Source organism: Drosophila willistoni, assembly GCF_018902025.1.
Source record: "Drosophila willistoni isolate 14030-0811.24 chromosome 2R unlocalized genomic scaffold, UCI_dwil_1.1 Seg167, whole genome shotgun sequence".
In the NCBI taxonomy this organism is placed as follows: domain Eukaryota; kingdom Metazoa; phylum Arthropoda; class Insecta; order Diptera; family Drosophilidae; genus Drosophila; species Drosophila willistoni.
In genome coordinates, this window is record NW_025814050.1 from 18,612,328 (window position 1) to 18,633,444 (window position 21,117).

General features: G+C 32.6%; 1 protein-coding gene and 1 long non-coding RNA gene across 5 annotated transcripts in view; one reads left to right on the plus strand and one right to left on the minus strand.

Moving 5' to 3' along the window:
* Positions 1-21,117, plus strand: part of LOC6642361 (beta-1,4-glucuronyltransferase 1) — a 77,620-nt gene that overhangs the window by 10,878 nt on the left and 45,625 nt on the right. For all 3 annotated transcript variants that reach the window (XM_047010532.1, XM_002065348.4, XM_047010533.1), the window contains exon 2: positions 2,519-2,583. The gene's annotated coding sequence lies outside the window, so the exon portion shown is untranslated. The remainder of the gene's footprint in view (positions 1-2,518; positions 2,584-21,117) is intronic.
* On the minus strand, positions 18,917-19,727 carry LOC111518589. 2 transcript variants are annotated; one of them, XR_002724006.2, is made up of 2 exons: positions 19,673-19,727; positions 18,917-19,152 (listed from the first exon to the last, which is right to left on the minus strand). It is a non-coding gene; the product is annotated as an uncharacterized LOC111518589 (long non-coding RNA). The 2 variants fall into 2 exon arrangements; XR_006954115.1 differs by having other exon boundaries at positions 19,573-19,690.

Below are 21,117 nucleotides of genomic sequence, written 5' to 3' on the forward strand. Positions count from 1 at the left end.
ATAAATAGAAATAACAATAAATATATTGCGCTATTATTTATCAAATATTTTAACAAGATCGCCTTGATCATTGTATTTAAGTTGTTAGATAATTTGTCTAACTTAGAACATTTCTTAACACTGGAAAACTTAAGTTTAAAATTATCTTCAAATTGATGTTATATAAGTTTTACAAAACGCTTAGGAGCCAAAAATAAATCTATTACATAAATCACTGACTATAATTACATTTAAAATAGTTAACTTTTGTATTAACACAAATTCTTAACATTCATGTAAGGCCAAATTAAAAATGTTTAAGCAGTCAATAAGAATTTTTTAATGAACTTGACAACTCACATTACCACATACTTTGAAACATTCCTTGGCAAAATTTATTGCAAAACTAAAAATACATTTACGAAGTGAATTTCAGTTGGCTTCAAATATTTTAGAACTTTGCAAAATATTACTTAAAAAACTATTTAAATGAAATTTAAAATTGAAATATAATTAGTTTAAAAATCACTTAAAGTCATTAAGATGACTAATTGTTCTTTCATTTCCCCCAAAAACCATTTAATTTATCTGTCGATATAGCAAAAATCAGTAGCCAATGATTCCGTTGAACTTGAATGACTGAACTCTCTGCATCGGTTCAATAACCCAACCAACAAAAAGACACAAAACAAAAAAGTGAAATATTCCCCAAGCGGTGACTAATTTCTGAGAGATATTTAAAACCAGATTCATTGACAGAAGCATCCACGTTCTCTCTTTTTTCATTATCCGACAGCCCTCTGGGGGCTTTAAATTTTTATTGTTATTGCGCCGACGACGACGTCAATGAGAAATAATAATACAAAACTACTGTATAAATTAAAACATATAGCGACTATATTACTAAGATAAATTTACCCTATTGCCTCATTAGAATCGTCGTAATATATGCAAAGCTACAAGTTTCTTGATTCTAGTCAATGAGAACTTAAAAAAAACATTTCAAAATGAGAGCTAAGAGGTGTAATTTATATTTCATTTCTCTTTAGTTTAGTTTTATTTGATATGAATTGAAAATTTACCTCTTGACGAGAAAATTACTCAAGTTAATTTATTCACACTCAATTAGCCTTTATGTAGATCAAGAACTCTAATCTTGTTTAGTTTAGAGAAGCCTGGATATATAATAGGTTATAGACCAGTTCTAAATCGTTCTTGTGGCAACTATTTTTGAATACATTTTTAAGCAGATATTTAAAGTTGTTTTTTATCCATGGGTTTCACAATTCATCTTAAAAATGGTTTGTTAGTCAATAAAAACCTTTTTTTACATTCACGATGCGAATAACTCTTTAAAAAGAGGGACTTAATAGTCAATATCAATAGTTTCTTACAATTACAAAGCAATTATTTTCAGTATTCTAAATATTTGAACGTATATTTTCAAAGATATGGCGCCAATTAACATATGAACGTCTTGTGAAGAACTTGGCTTTTCATACTACTTGTTCCCTGACTTAAGAGCTATCAATACATTAAGCACATCACGCAACAATAAATTTGATGTAATAGTTTGCATTAAGACCAACATTCTGACAGGTAAACGGATGAGGCTACAAGAATTCAGGTCGTCATGTTGATCACGTGTATGTAGATAAAGTTGGATAAAGTTCTGGTGGAAATTAATAAAAGTCCATAAAAGAAACTTTCCTCAATTACCTTGGTTTAAGATACTTTCAACTGAGTAGAGATGAATTAAAATTAGTTTGTAATTTTCAGTCTTATCCTTCCGTTTCTTTTTTTCTATTATTCTTTAATTTCAAACATTCATCAAAAGTTTTTACCACACACGCATGCAAAAAAAAGCAAAAATCCACAAAAAGAGGGCAATACGAGAAAAAACAGAAGAATAAAACTTTAATTTGAAACGTGCTGGTTGCCTTGTTCACACGACAACTTCCCATCTCTTTCTCTCTTCCCTCTCTCTTTCTCTTTTTTGCATGGTAGAGCACCATCCGACTCCCACACAACTAACCATGAACAAATTGACTTCCGTTTTTGGCCCTCTAGATTGCATTTGTTTCTCTGCAATTTGTTTTCCGGCCTCGATTCTTTTCTTGTTTTTGCTAATTATGTTTATGGCCAAAAATCGTTCGATAAAGTTTTCCCCTTACAATGTCACGTAAGACTGTTGAAAAGTAATTATGATAATGGACCAAGACTTAAGACTTCTTTTGTTCTAATTATCTATGGATTTTGGCTTGAGATTCTGTCTTGGATTAATTAAAGAATAGTATAGTCTAATGTATTGATTTGTTGATATTGATCAACAGACTCAAACTTAACTCAAATCAAAAATGTATTCTATGAAAAGCTTTTGGGTTTTTTCAATTCAATTATATGTAATTATATTTTAAGGTTAAATGCATTATTTAAATTGCAATAAATATTTTTTTGTTTGTTTATGCATATATTTTCAAGAGCCTATTAATGCACTATATAAACTAAAGTCAAATATTTCTTCTCTTATTGATTACAGACAATAAAATTGCAAATACCAAAATTATTTGGGCTTCGGATACTTAACTACCCATCAATATAAAGGTAAGTACTGCATGCAATTGCAATTGTCTTATAGATAAGATATGACTCGCTATGCTATCGATGTCATTAATCAATTATCGGTTGCAAAATCGAAAGTGCCAATCAATTAATATCTTAATTACCCACAAGTTGTCATTTATTGCCCACTTTTGGGGCGCTTAAAGTGTTGAAATTACATCCAAAAGGCATATACACAATTAATCTTTGCAGCACTTTGGCAAACGCCTCATGGGTTTTCTTTTATTTTTTGTTTCGTTCCTCTTGTTGTAATTAATATGCAAATGAAGAAAACAAAAACCCAGACAATGCTTCTGAGTTGCCTGTCGTCTGCCTTTTCTTTGCCTGTCTGACTGACGACGTCAAAAACATTTCCTTAAATCATTGGGTTAAGTGCGTTAAAGTTGCCTACTTGATATGCAAAAGGGGGGATCAGCCAGTCGCTCGCCTCGCAAAAGGAGTCCCTACAGACAGTTGTTTGTTTTGTTAAAAGTATTAAACTCAAATGAACTTTTCAGTCGAGTCCAAAGTCCAGGCTGAAAAGTTTTCTATAGTATCTTGAGAAGGAGGCATATCATTAGACCGGATGATCCACTATAGCCACAATTGAATTGTTTTTAATTGTAAGCGAATGTTTCAATAAATAAGTATCTTAGTTTATATGTATTACCCGAAGTCAGAACAGACAAGTTAAAGTATGAAAATGTTTATCCATATTTATTGTTTGAATGTTTTTAAAATGTTTCTTACTAAATAATTTGCCAGTTTTGCAAAGGTTTTTTCCAACTAAAATATTTCTTTATAAGTACAAGATTTATTTCTATAAGAAATCAATTAATCAAGCTGTTTTCTTTGGAACTTATGCTGTTTGTTTCTTTGCCTGGGGGAAACACGTTCAACGCCAGCAATCTGTTTCTCTTAAAATAAAACATCTGGGAAAAGTAGCGACTCACTGATCAACTTTTGCTGACAGCACGCAATTGTTTCAAAAACCCTGATGAGATAATTATTAGCTGTATAGCTAATTTATGACTAAAAGCTAATTTGAACAATTTTATTTTAAGCTAATTAAGTCACCAAGATCCTTAGGCCAAGAAAAAGATCAGGTGCAACTGGAAAAATTGTTACCATTAGTTAAAAAACTGTTTGCTTAAGGTTGACTTGTGGCTACCGCGTTCAAACAGCAGGGTGCTAATGATTCAAAGAGTAGTAACACTTTGAGCCATATAAAACAGAAGGTTAAGAGTTTGTGTCTTGGTCATAATATTTTAAATTTATTTTTGTGTTAGGTACAGTGTGTAAAGGTTGTGTTAAGTCTTTCGTGGTCACTAGGGTATTTCTTGTAAAAATTTAATTAAAAATCGTTTTCCATTTTATTTCTAACCAAAAGCACGTGCCTGTTACTATGAGCAGCCATTTGTGTATGGTCGAAACTATATATGTAATGTATATATATTATATATAGTTTGGCAATCTTCCAAGTGGCAAATGCCATCGATGCAGTCTCCGTTTAGACCAGCAGTTGCCCGAGCAACTGATGAGCTGCTTCTGAGAGGAGCCACTCAAACTTGACATGAGCCAGCTAGCTGGCCTCTCATATGAGTGTGAGTGACTCAAGGCCGAGTCAGCCACAGAGCCTGCCAGCTTAACAGCCACTAGAGCACACACAAAGTCGCACACAACGAAAAAGAGACACAATTGCCATCCTTTTCCTTGGCTAAGTTTGAGGTTAAGGCTGAGTATCCTTTTAAATGAATTAGTGCAAAATACATTATAATTTTCAGCTGCATGCGCGTTTTTGTTGATTACTTAAAAGCTTTTCAAAAGACCGAACGACGAGAGCTGGGACTAAAAGTGGCTTTGTGGCCTTACCAAATCGATAGATAGTTGAGCATAGAATAAAATAGAATGTGCTTTTTATTGCATTGTCAGTGTGTCTATTCCAGATAAGGAGAGAACATTGCCTCCAAGTCTATTTCGTTTTGTTAACTCTAATTGAATGGCAGGCTGCAAATATGAGTTTGTGTAGTGAAAAGCCTTTGGCAATTTGAAAATTAATTGAGTGGGCAGAATGTTCTAGTTAGCTTAAAGCAAAATCAATTACTTATATTAGTATTGAAATCTTAAGAACTAAACAAAACATGCAGAAATATTTATATCAATAGTATTAGTAAAAAATTTAAGAACATTTAAAGTATAAAGACAAAAATTCTTTTCTCTTTCTTACATTTATTTTTTGGCAACTTTAAACTTTTTCCCTTTTTTTCTACCATATCAAAACATTGATTTCTGCAGCACAGAACAATATTATAGCAATCGATTGAAGCCAATTTCAGCCTTCAAGGCCCAAACCATTTCTCTTTGTGACTGTTTATCTAGTAGGAATGGAAAAACCGAAACTCAATTTATAAAAGGCCAGCAGAAAAAAGTTTTCGCCCTCATACACTCCCCAAAAAAAAAAAAAAATGAACAAAATTTAATGAATGCATTTTTGGGCTAAGTAGATAAGCTTTGAGGTCTTATTCTTGCTTGGTCCTTCTTTGTCCTTTTGCTGTCGGTGTGTTGTGTGTCCTCCTTTTGAATTGCGTTTTTAGAAGTATGCCAACATATTTAAGTTACTAAAAGCGCTCATAAGTACCGACAAATTGCCGTTCATACACAAAAAGAAAACTGTGGAAACTACCTACATTTTTCCATTCACTTGTCTGAGACTAGAAGAAAGAGAGGAAGGGGAGGGGAAAAAAAACTCATTAAAACTTTCGACCAAAAATCCTGCTCACATGTCCAGGAAAACCGCCTTAGCATATGCTACAAAATAGACAGACAATATGACAGAGCATTTAAAATTTTCAGACTAAAAACTGGAAACGGGAGAAAACAAAGTGAAAAGTCGGCTAAAAGTGAAAAGACAGTGAGTGAAGAAAAGCAGAAAACTCTCTGCCTCATGTTTTCCGTCATTTTTCTCCGTTCTTTTTCGGGGGACGTGGTGGGTGCGTATACGTAATGAAAATAAATGTGCATGTGTAATTTATGCGCGCCTTTTGTTTTCCAGCGCGACAAAAATCGTTAAGAAAACTACTGCAGAAAAATGAAAAAGTTTTATTCTTTAGCTGCAGTGCCAAAAAAAAAACTACTTTCTTGTTATTATATATACCCTAACAAGAGGAGTGCTGCGACAGAAAACTTTTTCATTTTTTTAAATCTTGTCCCTTATGTTGTCTGTTCGAAAAGGGTATAGAAGATTCGCCTTAAAAGGTAACCCTGCCTTGGGGTAGTTATTTTAATTTATGCCCCTAAACGAAACAAGGAGAGTAAGCAAAGTTTAGAAATAAAGAGATTCATTCTCGGTGAAAAGGGCCACACAACAAACATATAAATTTCTGCAGGTGCTTTGAGAGGAAAAAAGAAACTGCAAACTACAAGTATTAGCCCTGGCCAAGTTCTTGACCAAAAAAAAAAAAAGAGCTTAGACAAACACTACGTTTAGCTCTGCTATAAAATGAATTTTTTCATTTATAAATGAAATCTACACAGGAGATGTGGGAAATTGCAGGAATTTCCTATATTAATTTTCAAAGTCCTTCCTGTCTTTTACTTTCTTTTTTTTTGCTCTGTGCTTTCTTTTGGCCTTTTCCAATCAGTTGCAATTTCACCTTTCATCCTGTGGGCTCTACTTCACTCTTTTTTCCAATCATTACAATTGCAGGCCATCGAAGAAGCAAAAACTAAAAAAAAATAAAAACTCAAAAAAAAATCCGTTCAATTACTAAAAACGTTGCCAGGCAAAAGCAAACAAGAACAAGAAGAGAGAAAAGAAAACACATAAAAAAAAAACCAAAATATTCAACTACAATGATAACAAAGGATGAAACATCCAAACCAGAGATGAGGGCACAGACTCGGCATTGTCTGTGGGTACAGCCTGGTTAGAATGATGATTTGACCAAAATAAAAGAGAAACACATAGGGGCAAAGTGAAGCCGAGGAAGAGAAGTCTGCACCGCAGGCGAAAAGTGCTGGGAAATTGAGAAAATGATTAAGAGCGAAAACGGATGGGACACATAACTAAAGTTGAAAAGTCACCTAAAGGTGCTTTGTCTTCTCTTGGTAATATTTCAAGGTGTTTTCTTTGGCTTGAAATCCTAAGATGAAAAGTGTTTTGTACAAAAAATTAAAAATAATTTAGGAGAAACTGGAAAATTATTGGTATGTTTATTCGGAAATACTTTAAAAGCTATTTAAAAAAACTTAGTAATACTTATTTTTTATGCTTTACTTTAAAATGAACAAAACGCACTTTTGTTCTTTGTCTTGTATAATTACTTTTTGTATGAAAAGGTAGATACTGTCTCTTTAACTGCCACAAAAATTCACATGATCAAATATATAACTGAACGAGTAAGTGCACTCATGATGACACATAAAGTGCATCCAAAGATTATTATATGAATCACTTTTATTAGTGATATAATACTGCCTTCTTAACATGCCATGAAAATTGACATGATATAATTCACTATCAAATATGAAGTTTAAACTTTATTTTATCGATATAATGATATATGGATATGTAACTGAACGATAAAGTGCACTTTTAATTACAGAAATAGTGCATCAAATGATTATTTTGTACATGCCACATGATCCTAATGACTAACAAATAAGAACTTTGAATTTCCGTTTATGGATGTAATGATATACATACATATAACTCAACAGCAAAGTGCACTCGTGATGAAAGGAAAAGTACATGAAAGTATTATAACAAAACCACATTAGGTCACAATAATTACACATTTCTAATATGTAAGAGGGCAAGTACTATATTATAGTAAATTAAAATTCTAAATAAATTTCATGTGAATTACTCACTTATCAAATCGTTTTTGTCGGCACTTTATATTAACAATAACAATTTAAATAAACAAGATAAGATATTGCTTAAAAGGCTAAGAACTTGCGGACGTAAAACTCATACTGATTTCGCAATTCTCCATTAAAATAACGTTTAGTTTATCCGCATGCATATTACGTATAATATAACAAAATATTTTTAGCTTATTTTCCATTTAAAACATACTCTAGAAATAAGAATATTATTTAAGTTAGAAGAGTTAAAATATCTCTTGTCTCCTTCCCTCAACGAATAAAGGTGCCCGTGGGGAAGGTAAGTGCGGATTGTAAAATCGGTAGCTGGGAAAATGTTCCAGCTGTTAGCTGGTAACTGGTACTACCGGCAAATTATTTGAGTTTGAGTCTAACCAAACGGTAAATCAAAATGCCACCAATGGTGGCACCACAGCCAGAGCCTTCTCTCTTGCCATTAAAAACCCACTCGACACGCATCCGTGAGCAGTTAACAAGGCAGGACAGCAGCTGGATGCCCTACAAAGTACACAAACACACAGAATCACACGTCCATACACACACACACACACACACATAGACAGGCACATAATATCATTAAAAACAAATTGAGCACATTAATAAATATGAATTATGATGGTTAATAAAAAATTATGGTCCGAGCAACGAAAGAATGAGAATGAAACCAGAAAACCCCCAAAAATAGCAGAGTGTAACATTCAGCAGTTGACACCTTCCAATGCCACATGGCAAATGCCACGCCCACCAAAACCAAACCCAACCCAGTTCAGCCCATTCCAGCCCAGACAACAAATGGAATCAGGTACTGAACCAAAAAAAACAGAAAAAAAACGTTTTTCTGTTGGTGTTGCATAACTTCTGGCGCTTCAAAATGCGAACAGACATCATAAATCAATTTATTGTACAAAGAGAAAGAGAAAGACAGATGAAACGAAAGAGAGAGAAAGCAAAGGAGTGGGCATTAGAGTAGAAGCCGGTCTCTATCTATAGGATATACCAAATACACACCACTGTTGACAGTGGTTAAAAATAAAAATGGAAATTTAGCTCCGTCCAAATTTATGCGAATATTTATGCAGGTGTAAACAAGATGCTCGGCTAGATAAATGTAGGAGTTACAAGGCAAAATTGTATGGACTAACCACAAACACACACACACATCCACAGGCACACACACACACAGTTAGAGGCCACAGCGGAAAGTCATGAAATTTTGATGACCAAAAAAAATATTCGATTTCTCTAGGACTTTAGCTTTAAACAGAGTCTTTAATGAGAAAAAGTTAACATCAAAACCTTAAGGAAATCAAATTTATTTATTAAAATTAGTTATTATTTTCCCCTTTTCTTTCTGTGATAAAATATAATTTTGTTTTTAGTACTTTATTAACTTTAATACAACTCATTTACATGGCTATTAATTTTTATACCATACACCCATAGGGTGAAATGGTATATTAAAGTCGCCAAAATGTATGTAACAGGCAGAAGGAAGCATCTCCGACCCCACAAAGTATATATATTCTTGATCAGGATCAACAACCGAGTCGATCTAGCCATGTCCGTCTGTCCGTCCGTCCGTCCGTCTGTCCGTATGAACACCTAGATCTCGGAGACTGTAAGAGCTAGAGCCACCAAATTTGGTATGTAGACTCGTGTAGTATGTAGAGTGATCAAGTTTATTTCAAATTTTTGCCACGCCCCTTTCCGCCCCCGCAATTTAAAAAAAGCGTTTATCTCAAAAACTATTCCAGCTAGAGACACCATATTTGGTATGTATATTCGCTTAGTAAATGCACACATTTTGTATGTATAAAAATTTTGCCACGCCCTTTTCCGCCCCTATAATTTGAAAATCTTGATTATCTCCCGTTTTTTTTACCTTATGCAATCAAATTTGGCACACTTAAATTTAATACTAATATCTAGCAAAATACCAAATTTGATCAAAATCGGACAAAAAACAGTCGAGTTATGCATATAAACGTTTTTCCATAAGGCCGGAGTTGGCCGTTGGCTGGTGGGGGCGCTAGGGTGCTCGTATGATTGAGTAAGCGAGATGCTAAGATATGCTTGTAAAAAGCATGTGAAATTGCATTTGTTTAATAAAGTTGAAATATTTGCTTTACTGGTGTATGGTATACCTAAGTCGGCGAGACGACTTACTTACTTCATTTAGACAATATTTTATTTTTGTCATAATGTTTATAATGTTGTAATTTATGTTTAAAGAGCTTATGTCTGGATTAAAAATTTCCACATTTAGCTAAGTAGATGTATAACTATAATTGCTTCCGGTATAAAATTATATTGTCGATGTGTATAAAATGAAAACAATTTTACTCAATTAGTTGAGAGGATTTGAGTTATAAATCGTTTGATTTCAACACGATCAAACGAAAATGAAGGCTAAATATTTTTCCAGTTGGGAAACCAACTAATCCAATCAAAGCATCAATTGAAGTTTTCCCAGCCTCCAGTTGTTTTCATGTCTATTATGTTTCATTTGAGACAAAGTAACAACTGAAGAGCGGCTTCTACTTGTGCTTCTTCAAATGAAGCCGCAGACATTGGCTTTCTTTTGGCACGCAAGGTCTATGTACATATAGTATACCCACTCAGCTACCGTCTCACCTCTATTGAAAGGAGAAGCTTGTTTAGCACTTAATTAGTTACATTTCACGTCACGTTAAACACATTAAATCTTATCAAAAGATTGAAACTGAATAGCAGAAGCAGCAACAACAACAGCAGCAGCAGACACCAAAAGAAATTGAAAAGAAGAAAGTAACAAAGAAACAAGCGATGAAAGTAGTAAAAAAGTCGAAATCGGATGTGAGTTATGTCACACGCAATGAGAAGGCAAACTGAGATAAATAGAGGACCACAATGGTGATGATGATGATGATGAAGAAAACTCAAAGTCAAACTCAAACTGAAATTGAAATTACAAAAGTGTCAAAAATGACAGAGCAGTAAAGAATAACACACACACACACAGAAACGAAAGGGTCGTACTTACTTACCTTTTGAAAGTGACGAAGTTTTTATGCCCTGACCCTTAGCCGTCTTGCAAGTAAGTCAAACGATTTAATAATAGCTCCATTTTTATTTTGTTAGTATCAGAAAAAGTTTGATTACCATAACTTAGAGACAAAAAGTCTCTTAAATGTTTTACTATGACATAATTTAATATGCCTCTTTGAAAAAGGGTATAAAATAAAGAGGATAAAGAACACTCAATGAGTTTTTTTTGCTTTAACTCTCAGATTTTTGCGCCCTCTCACATTGATGGCGTTACAAATGCTTATTGATGACTCTGATTGCCTGAGAAAAGAAAACTTTTACCCGGCTGTAATTCATGGCTGTCAATTTTCAAAAACGAACCAAACGAACGTAGTAAGCGAAAAAATGACAAGCTGACGTTATCACTGAGCGCTATCGAGCGCAAATGAGATGGATTAAAGGACTACAATACAACAACAATAAAGCACGAAATTTATATATATATATGTGGGCGTGGCGAACAATCGCTTCGTGATTGACAAATCGACGGCTAGAAAATAGAAAAAAAAAGAAACTTTTATTATTTTCAACAGGGCACCTAACAAAAATATATATCCTCCTTTCGCATCACCATCAACATCACGACGATGGTGATGATGATGGTGTGGGTGAGCTAAGTAGTTAAGCCTGGTGGTCAGGATTTACAACGTAAAATAATAAAAACAAAATGTCCTTCATTCCACAAAGATTGGCATTAAACTTGATGAGCTGTAACGTGACTGCAAATGGTCGACGCTTCAATTAGGAATGTGAATGTGCGGGATGTTTTCCGGTTTGCTATTCATTTTGTATACAGCAAGGAAACGCAATATATCTATTTTATATAGAACATTTTGACTTCAGCAAAATATTGCCAAACAGTGTTGAGCAAAGTGTGATCTTAAAATATAAATGATAATGAGAAAATTCTTTATGAAAATAAGGCATTAAAACAACATTTTTTATAAAAGTCTATATGTAGATTAAAAAACATCCATAACGAAATTTAATAGTCAGATTTCAACATAACTAGGCTTTGCTTCTTTCAGTCCAAAAGAAGTGGCTTAAAAACGTTCTAACATTGACGAGGGAAAATTTTAAATTAAGGGTCATAATTCTAAATAGAACAAAATTTTAGTACTCTAAAGTGATAAGATATTTTTCATCATTGAAAAATTCACAGACTAATATTAAGACAATTAAATGGACACGAGTCTGCTTAAATAAAAGATGGGCACAATAAGATTGTTGAACACTTTATTTTCTATAGGCTGGCATACAAATTTTGAACAAAAACAAGCTGTAATATATGTACAATGAATCAGACTTTAAATTACAATAAATTTGTTAAACATTTGTTGATAATATAAACATATTTTGAAAACGAAAACTAGAACAATGATTGGAGGGAAATGGAAGTTAGATGAAGGCATCACTGGTTCCATATATAAACTTCTACATAATTTATTTGTTCTAGTCTTCATAAAATCGTATTATTATTCTAAATGAACACATTTTTGACAACTTTACAACCTTTTTGCATAGATTTCATATTCAAAGACCTTTTATAAAACCATCTTTGGAAGTTTCGCTTATTTTTTGAGAAATATATTAAAAGATTTTTTTGGAGTTCTATTAGAATTATTTATAACCAAATATGAGTGTCTAGTCTGATTTAGTCTTTTCTCTAATTTGTAGTCTTTATATGTATAATTTATCTTTTAAAATTCTTAGCTGATGAAGAAGGCACATTCCATGCACTTAATATTCATCTATGTTTATTCTCATTATTTGTTTAGTTCCCGACCTTAAGTAAAATAATTAAATATTCAAAACATCTTGACAATATGAAAATGTTTTATGCCTTTCGGCTATGCTTGGCGTGAAATTTATGCAAAAATCTATTTAGCCAGTTTTGTCTTTTCTTATTCTAATGAAATTTACATTAAACCAAACAGTTTCAAATTTCATGAAATTAAATAGTAGATATTTTATTTTTGTCGGCGACAAACAAATATGCAAATTATACCTACTTAACATGGTCTTCCCCTGCTCCTTACTCCCTGAATACAAACACATATCTTCTATCAATTTATGCATATGTAGATGCCACTTCATGGGGGCATTTACTTTGAAAAATAAAAAACACATCTTGACATCTACTCAATATGTGTGTGTGTGTGTGTGTGTTTTTGTGTGTGTGGAGCTTAATATGTCAAACAAATGGTTGTCTGTCTTTCGGTCTCTCTATTATAGCTTGGAGGCTTGAGAGCTAACTGTAAGTGCTGTCAATCTTTTCGCATTTTTATTTGACTGATTGACGCCTCCGGCTTGGACTCGTACCACGGTGCGTGTGTGCAATTTATTTTGCCATTGAAAAATTTGCATATTATAAAATGTACAATTTTCGTCTTTTTTTGACTGTTTTAATTGTTATTTGACGTCAGCGTTTTGTATAAGTGATAGGTATTTGATTTTTCAAATATATAGTGCAAAATTATTTATGCAATAAATCGTTATTGGCTTTTTAATTTAACCTTTTGACTTTCATATTCATATAATGTATCATGCTGCTGCCGAATGATTTTTTATATCATCTCTTGATCAATTCAGTTTTTAAGTCGCACATGTCAACAAAAGTGGGGTATAAAAATCAGCCCATGGCTTTTAAATCTTTTTCTTTACAATTTCTGGTGATATATGTTAATCTATATAGCTGATGGCTAGACATCTAAATAACGATTTAGATTAGATTATCAAACAGTATTAGCATAAAGCAAAGAAGCTGATTTATTCGTCAGTAGCAAATGGAATAGAAAAAATTTCAAATTGTGTTTAGAAAGTAGAAACTAAAAGAACAATAGAATCTAAAATAGATTTTTGTATCCAAAATACCACAAGAAATTAAATTTGCTAACTTTTTTTTTGGGAAATAATCCTAAACTTCAAGGAAGTAATATATTTTCCTTTATGGTCCCGGAAAGGTACATTTCTTAGGCATATTTTGATTTCGTCATCCCTAGGATATACTCGAGAAAACATTTACTTCGGTGATCCTAAGAAACAATGTCCTTGGGAACAAACAACTGCTTGTCCCTAGTATTACTCGAAATAAATCCTTTGGGAACAAATTTAGTGGGTTGTACCCAAGCGTATCCTAAGCGATCATTTTATTACCGCTTCCCTAGGGAATGATCGGAGCCATTCAATGGTAAATTCCTCTACTAACAACTTTGTTCTTATCGCTTAATGGAAAACTCATTTCAATTTAATTGTCGAAAATATATATTTTGATATTTATGCAAAGGCTTTTAGCTTGTTTTCAAGTCAAAAAGGCGTGTCAATTGTTTGGTTCTCCATACATCGCATTGTCACATGCAAAGAGGAATTAAATGTTCAATCCCTTCCTACTCTTCAATCTAACCGGCATGTTGGTTTGTTGTTGCACATTGTCTGAGAATTGTAGACAGTCTGCTTTTTGTTCTACCCACATATGAAAATAAGTAGGTATTATACCTACATATATATCAACTTTGTCAAAATGTTTCTAAGGTAAAGAGGAAAATAAAACAAAAAACTTTTTTTCTATCGATATATATTTTTTTAGGTCTTTGTCTGTTAAGTTGTAAAGCCTTTATTTTGATATTTGTGTATCAGACATAATCCCATTTAAAGAACTGTATAGAACTAATCTTTTGTGTTTGTGTTATAAAATGAAACAAAGGAAATGTTGGAGTCTTTGGAACTAATGTTCCTAAATACAAAAATAAATCACAAAGCAATAAGTGGTTAAATGAAGAAGTGAGACTAAATTTAGTTGTTGTTTTTTCAGGCCATAAGTTTATATACATATTATGCATAACAAATTTTAAAACCGTTTTGAAAGTATAAAATTAATTTCAAAATGCATAAAGTGGAAATAAATTAAACTACAATTACACTTTATATTTTAATGGTAATGTTCTTAGCATGCCAGACTAAAAAATTCGATGATTGTTGTTTGTTTAACTATTTTAACCTATTTTTATTAACCAATACATATAGTAAAATGTGATGGAACATTTTTCAAGTCTAAAATATTTCCTCCATAGAGCAAGCGTTGGTTAGAGTGTTTGTGTTAGGGTTTTACTTATTGTTATATTTTTTATTTTTCTGCATTTTTTTTTCGTGTTTGTTTAAACTTTTGTGGTTTTACTGAACAAAATGTTGTATGTCGAAGGCGTATTAATATAATTATTTTTATTTTTCATTCTCCAATTGATAGTTATTTACCTTCATTTGCTGGCGCTTGTTAGCATACGTTCAATGCTAATTGTTTGATAAATACACCAGACACTCGAAAAGCAATTGTTGTTTGCTTTGATTTTGATAAGTCATGCGTGTGTGTTTGTGTGAGTGTGTGTTTGGGCCTTGATTATTATTTTATTTTTGGGCAATACCCAGCAGACGGGCGGTCGGGCATTTATTCATATCAGCGTAGTGTGATTCATGTTAAAATTCTATACGTTATCATAAGCCTTTTGAGAAATTTAAGTGCAAAAAACGTTAGTTTATTTATTTTAAAAGGGCTTTGTATTTGTTCTTCACTCAGAGATGATAATTGAAAAAAATTCTAAGTACATATGTGCTAAGTTTTTCTATTCTATTTAATGGCCTGGTTTTCTTTATTTTTCTAAAGTCATAAATCAAACGTTAGCACCTGTGCATATATCACTTTCCCCCGTGTTCTCAATGTGAGATAAATTTTTTTTTCCTCTCTTTGCAATTGGCTGCATTTCGAAAATTGCTCTAAGCTCTATGATTAATGCGTGTGTGTGTGTGTGTCTGTCTGTGTGTGTGTAGAGTGAGATGTAATCACTTTTGTATCGCTTTTCAACTATATTCATTTGGCAAATGCTTCCTCAAGTGTGAAATATTGATGAGTGAGTGCAACAATGTAATTGCAATTCTGAAATTTAACGATTTGAAACAATTTCGCTTCAATGAAGGTTATAATAGAGTGACTCCAGAAATATTAATATTAAGCTGTAATTTTGTAAGCCAAGAAATGATTTTAAAACCATTTTTGAATTTAATATGAAGTTTTTGAGGTTATTAGAACCTTTTCAGTATCAATCAGTTAAGTTAATAAAAGGTATATCAGATAATGCTCACAAATTCCATAAGGAAAACATTAATCTGATCCGTTTTACTAAAAATATCTCCAGTCAAGTATTAGTTGAAATGTTATTTAAAAGCTATTTTTAATTAGATCTATTACAAAATCAATTCGAATACAGTTATTTTTAAAATATATTTCTATGTCAACAAATTGACAAATGAAATTTTAAATAGTCATGCTTCTTTCACTATTAAAAATCTTCCACAAGATAATCTCTTATTTGTATAATCTTGAACTCAGATAGATCTGCTTCGGTATTTATCATCAAGTGGTATACCTTAACAGGCACTTCTTATGAATATATAAATTGAATGTTTGATTACAATAATATCTCATTGTGAACGTCAGCGACTACGCATATTACAATACAAACTGTCTACCTTGTACCAGTTGCCTTATCACTTTATCAGAGACACTTGAAGCCGAAAAAAATTTTGGAGTATATGCTGTCAACCAGTATGAGTACACAATGTTTTTTGATAACATTTATAATCACAGAGAGCAACTGGTTTTCTAGTTTTCCACTTACTTGATTACAATGCGATATTTCTGGCAATTGTAGAACAATCTAATTAAGGGAACATTTATGTTTACACGTCTATGTACGATCAAAAATTTGCTACTTTTGTTGTTTTTTGATAAGATCTAGACGTGCCCGATTAAGGCAGCGTCGTAGAATTTTGTATGGGGAATTCCTATCGGAAGTCTCCAAGAGTACTTGCTTTTCCCTTCACAACATATAAACAAGTTGACTTGTAATTAAAAATAAAAATTGCTGGCACACGCTGAATGAGCCACTTAATGAGTCGCTTAAATTGTCCTCAACAAGCAACCAACCAAGTTTCCCCCGCATTTAAAAGTCATTCTGGTCAGTGGGTGTTCCGCTTTATATACTTGTAAATGCACTTTCCGCATTTTCTGCACAATTTATTTGCAAATCTACACAATAATGAATGTCATATGCTCTTTCTCTTGGGCCTTGAGTCCGAAAAAAATAATTATTTTTATTTCTTAACTACAAATAATGTCGAATCTTGTAACTTTGGACTCAGCTTATATATTTTTAATTTTTTCGTAACTAGTTTTCATGTAAGTAGGCAATTAAAATAAACAGCCAGATGTAAATAAGGAATTAAAAATTATTGGCAAAAGTCATGAAGTTATATATAATGAAAATTAGCAAAACCCCCTCAAAAAAAAAAAACGACTAATCATAAAAGAAAACGGCTTAAAGATCTCCAAAAATCTGTAAGTTAATTAAAAACGTTGTCACGGTTAGTTGATTCCTAAATGTTTTGTTTTTCTCTTTCATTTATGGACTCGTAAATTATTGAATGACCAATAAAAGTTTAAATAATAAAAAAATATAACTCCTCATGGCATCATTTGGATTTCTTGAATCGTAAAAATACCGCTAGAATGTCAGTTTTTCACATAAATGCCTTGACCTCTTTTTTATGAGAATTTCTTAATAATTTCAACTCTGTTATGAATTTATATTATTTTTCATAAAAGCAAAAGCCAAATTTTGAAATATTTCTGTAAGAAGATTGTCTCTTTCAAATTAGAAATAAAAGATCGACAACTATCTTAACATATCTTATTGAAATTCGACAAAGATAATGTATACATTAATTTGCCTAGATTCATTTATAGTTCTAAACAAAGTTCTTAATAGTTTAAATTAACCTAGTTTGCGGCAATTACATAATCTTCTGAGAGTCTTTCTTCAAATTAATTAAGTGAACTTTTAGATGAATTCAAATGAAATTCCAGCCCACGTAATCATAATTCATAAACTATTTGAACTGTATTCCAACTCTTCTGTCGTAAGGAAAATGCTGATGACATTTTAAGAGAGTGAAAGGAAATTTAAAGTCAGACAAGTCGGTCAGCATCAAGTGCTTGGTTCAGCAATTTTTCTTTCAACTGAAACTTATTAATTTTGCAGCTCTCAACTTTTTCTGTCTCCCTCTCACTGATGGAAAATTCAATTAATTTCAAATGCAATTTTAAGTGCACTTCTGTAAAGCCTTTCACTTAGTAGGCACTTCCGCTTTGCTGGGCTTGACTCTCATCCGTTTTTTGGTTTTTAAGGTTCCTTTTTGAAATCCACATACATATATATTTATATAGATATTTTTTGTTTTTTCGACTACATACAACACAAGGCAAACTCCCACTTTTCCCTCAATTCGAATTGAAAAAGCTGATTAATTATGCAAATTTTAATTAGCTCTCAAACCAGAAACGCTTGTGGTTAAAACTCTGTCCAATCTCACTTGGACAATTCAATTTCCTTTTGGCGCTGAAAGTTTATGCAAATATGCATATTCAAAGTAGCACTGGAATTATCTACTCCACAAGTACATCTATATATATATATATATGTGTATATAGTATGACTTGCTGCCATCAGGAGTACATTCAATTAGTCGGGCATACGCAATGAGTGTCCATCAGCCATGTCCCTTGGGCCCCATTGCAGGACTGAAGTACGCCATGCCCTGCCTTTAGTTATATCAACTTGGTGTGGCTTGGCGATTTATTTGTGCTTTTAATTAAAATTACAATATTTGCATTTGGCCCAAAACGATGGACAAATTGCTCTGTGCAGAGTAAAAGTTTGTTTTTGTCTGATTTACGTTTCGTCCATTGGGGTCTCATCGAATGCAAATTGTTTAGACATTTGTTTAGACAGGTCATCAGACATTTACATTACGATTACAGGGCATACACATAAGTTTACTTTTACTTTACCAAGGGGTACATGGAGAGTACGTACATACGTTTTTTTTTGTTGTTTTAAGAGTTTTTCGTTTCAAATTCAATGCAATTATCAATCAACCAATTATGAATTAAAATATCGTTAGTGGACAAAGGCTGCCTAGGGGAGAAAAGTTGAATTAATATCTTTTGTTATAGAAGGAGAATGTTTAAACAAAAAAAAAAGTTTAACAAGTTGCAAAGTTTCTCTTTGCCTACAATTTTAGTTTATTAACTATTAACCACTTCTTACTAACTCTATATATATTTCTCTTAATTCCAGGTAAGCAGACTGTTCAGTAACAAATTCAAATTCTCAATCAGAGAATTTCTAAGTAAGTTCGTAAACATTCTATCCCTATATACTATCTGCTTTCGGCAGTGTACGACTTCGTTGACCCAATCGATATTCAAGACAAAACCTCAAAATGGATGATGCTGTGTGTTCAGGACTCACGCAACGAAAGGAACACACAATTTTGCTGCACTTTTTGGGTGCCTTTAGGAATTTTAATTAAGCTGCCGTTCTTTGTGGCATAAATTTAAGGAAACAAAAAAAAAAACGAAAATTCCATAGACTTTATTCAGCTTTTCTTTCGTTGTCCCTCTCGCCTCAGCTTTGGCCTCTTTACTAGTGAATTTGAAACTGTGCTCCCAAGCTAGTTAAGTTCTAGGGCCGCAAATCGTTTACTTTTTATTGCCAACTGTTTGAGCTGCCAAAAAAAAAAAAGGAAACACAAGAAATATACAGTAGCAAAACCACAAAATCGAGCAAACGACAAAAATCCATCGAGGCACAAGGTAAACAGTTTGCACTGCGGTCTGCCCTGGCCTAGCTTAGGCCTGGCCCAGCCCGAGTTGAGCTCTACTTTTTGGGTTGGTTGGGTATTTTAAAGATATTGTGCATATATGGCTACAATGCATGCAAAAATCTAGGACTACACCAAGCCGTGCCAGGCGGCTGGCTGGCAAAACACAATTGAGAGCAACTTTGCCTGCAGTTGTTGCCTTTTGCTGCTTGCCTTTGCTTTGGTTCATTCGTTTGTTCCTTTTCTCCTTTTGCCTTCGTCCTTTGCCAAAACTAATAAATTTTGCATTGTGCATGGCGTTTACCTGTACCTCTTGGATATTACCTTCTGGGGTATGCCACGTGGTTACAGTATTGCCGTATTTTTCCTTGTTGCTTGCCGCGTTATTTTATGCCAAATATTTCATGTTTTATTGGCAGCTTACCGTTACAGTAGAGTCCTTTTCCTGTTATATCTCCTCTTTGTATGTCCTTTAAAGTGTTGAGCAAAAGTAATAGGAACTTTAAGAACTTTCCTCTCTTTTTTTACGATGCAATTTCACAGTGGCTACAGTTCATGTTAGGAATGAACCTTTTTATAATATTGACAAGAACCGCTAAAAACTCAACTTAAGTGTGAAGCACCGAACGGAAGACGGCTATTGGTATGAAAGTGATAAAAGTGCACACTTTTTTTTGTTGTTTTGTTTGCTCTTAAGTTACTTTTATCGGTGCTTTTCCATTGAAAAGAAGGTTTTCGAGAGCATGACACGAACGGACGTAGTACTTCTCAATAAAGTAGGCTTGGGCAATGGAATGAAATAGTTTACTCAACAATCTATTACATGAAATAAAGACTGGAGTTCGTAGACATAAAGTAAACAAAGTGTTGGTTGTACAACAATTTATTTCTAAGAATAAAGTCCCATATAATAAATGACGTAAATATAATAATTGTACCTTATAATTTTCTTATTAATTATTGCACTCAAGCCTTTTTTTTTTGTTGCTGTATTTTTTGCGTCGGTTTATTGTTTAATACGGCAAAAAGTTATTCCTGTATGTACTTTATACTCGTAACTTTGTTAGTGGGAAATATTGTCGTACAACGACATTATAAAGAGATTTTTAGGTTTATCGTATAACTATTTTTTTAGTAGGTTCAGCATTTTAAAAGTTTCTTTCATAGGTTTGTCCAATGACGTATTGACATTGTTTAGATAACAATCTGTCTTAAGCTATATTTTGTGTCTCTGTTTATGGCAGATCTTATAATATGATTTAAAAGTAATATAAACTAAACACATTACACAAAAAGTGCTCTAAAAATAGGTCCTCTGAAATAGATTTTTACACAATTTGCCTGAAAAGTCTCTGTAAAAGGAAAAAACTCTGTAAAATAAACGAAAACACTGGAAAATGCAGATCTTAAACTGAATTAGTAATAGATATGAAGAGTTTATTCTAGATTTCCAAAGTTAGTTCAATATATAAACAGTTAATTAACTATAATCTTCATTGACTTTACTGGCAGCAAGAATTAATGTTAATTTAATAACAATTGCAATGACATTTTCAAGTGTTGAACATGGCAAACTTTCTTTAAAATGTTCACATATGTATGTGTGTACATATGTTTTGTATCATGCGAGAGTTTTGTATCATTTCACTTTGTTTTTAAACCCCACAAAATAACTCGAAGCAAGGAAAAAGGAAAACACAACTAGAATAGTTTATATGCTTCGCTAAACATATGAAGCAATATAAATTCATGCTCGAAAGGATAGCCGAAATACGATGAAATATTCAAAACGGAAAAGCAGCAAAAGTTTTGCTGAAATATTTTTTAGCATTATATACAGAAAATTGCATATGCAAAATGTTCTGTTGG